Genomic DNA, 1,913 nt, shown 5'->3' with positions numbered 1-1,913 from the left:
ATAACACAAAGAGTAAGCAGAACCTGATTTATTCATATTAAGATTTGAGTAAAGTTGAAACAAAGAAGCCAACTGATCCATGGTCAGTGGCGGCAAAGGGACAGTGGTTGGGGCATTTCCCGAACTACTGTGACTACTCGAGGCTAAGCTAGGAGAAACGAAGGGAGTGGGGATCATGACAGGAGTAAACTCTCTAATGACTTCTCTAGACTCCGACTCTGACTCCGACTCCGACTCGAACTCATCGTCTTCTGGTTCTCCTTTGAACATCTCTCCTTCTCCAGTGGTGAGCTTGAAGAGTCTTCCTTGATTGTTGGTCCATTTGATCGATTTTCTCCATCCTTTCTGCTGCTTTGTGTCGGTTTCTGTGATCAACGCGGTGGGGTTGAAGCGATTGTCTTAAAGTATCATGGTAATGATCTCATCCTGCGCGGCCCTAATGAATCGATCTTCTCCAAACAATAGGCTAACCGCTTGTTCATCTAAGCACGGTGCTTGACGGGTTTTGACGGTAGGAACCGTTTCTGGAGGAATGAAGTAGCAATCATGAAAGATCTCGATTCCGGCTAACTTCCTCTCGAGATAATGCCAAGGTTCGGGAAATCCATGAAAGAGCTCTGAACTTCCTTCTTGAACAAAATATCCATTTAAGGTAGGGAGATATAGCCTCATTTGGATTCCCACGTGCTTGCGGTTTTGGACTTGGGCGAGCATTTCGAGAACTTCCTCTTTTGTAGGTTTGTACCCTAGTCCAAGTGGTATCCTTGTTGAGTTGCCTTCCTTGTAGGGTGAGAAGGTATTCTTCCGAATAGGGTTCAAAGGCATTCCAGGGAAGTATCCCTGGGATTTGAGTATGTGGTTGACCACCAAGTTGGAGTAGGGGTTATAGTATAAGGGTGCCAACTCACTTTCTATAACGCTTACACTTTGGAAGCCCCCAAGTTCGTATACGGGATCCGCAAGGACTTGATTGTTTGATTGCTTTTCGATTATTGCCTTGATGGGTGGCGAAGTGATCGTCACTACTTTGCCATTTAGTGGGATCTTGATATTTTGATGAAGGGTGGATGTTACCGCTTTGGAAGCGTGAATCCAGGGCCTTCCCAGAAGTATGTTGAATGAAGCTTCAATGTCCACTATTTGGAAGTTAACCTTTCGTTCGATTGGCCCTGTGGCTATGGTTAGGTTAGCAAGTCCTACTACTTTTCGTCGTGTACCGTCATATGCACGTACGCCTTGATTGGTAGGGGTCCAATCCGACTCTTTCATGCCTAGCTTGTATGCCGTTTTGAGGGGTATGACGTTGACCGCGGAGCCATCATCTACCAAGGTCATTGGCACATTCTTATTTAGACAAATGATAGTGATGTATAGAGCAAGGTTGTGACTAGCGCCAATAGGTGGCAAATCTTCGTCTGAGAAAGTAATAGGATTACTTAGCTTAGGTGATTCTTGGAAGACCAAGTTGACTACATCTTCAGGAGTGGAGTTATGTGCTACATTTAGCTTGGCCAAAGCTTGCAGTAAAGCTTGGCGATGTGGGAATGAGCTTGCTATTAATTGCCAGACTGAAAGATCAGCCTTTGTTTTCTGTAATTGCTTGAGCAAATGATCAGTGGGGTCATCTTCGTTGTCATTCGGTGTGACGACGTTGGTTGGACCGTTTTGAGTAGTGTTTTGATATGGGCGACCCGAACGAGTTAGGTGATCCACATCTTGGTCTTCACCATTTTGGACTATTTCTTTGACTAGGGAGTTTTCAATGAGATACTCGTCCTCATCGTCATCGGCCCAAACCCCATTGATTGCAGCTAGTTCCCTCATTCTCATGATATCGTTTTCTAGTCGTATGATTTGATCGACTAGTTTATCAACCACGGTGACTACTTCTTGCATAGTGGCATTTTGAGAGA

This window comes from Silene latifolia, chromosome 8, assembly GCF_048544455.1.
Source record: "Silene latifolia isolate original U9 population chromosome 8, ASM4854445v1, whole genome shotgun sequence".
In the NCBI taxonomy this organism is placed as follows: domain Eukaryota; kingdom Viridiplantae; phylum Streptophyta; class Magnoliopsida; order Caryophyllales; family Caryophyllaceae; genus Silene; species Silene latifolia.
Note: the sequence above shows the minus strand (reverse complement) of the source record.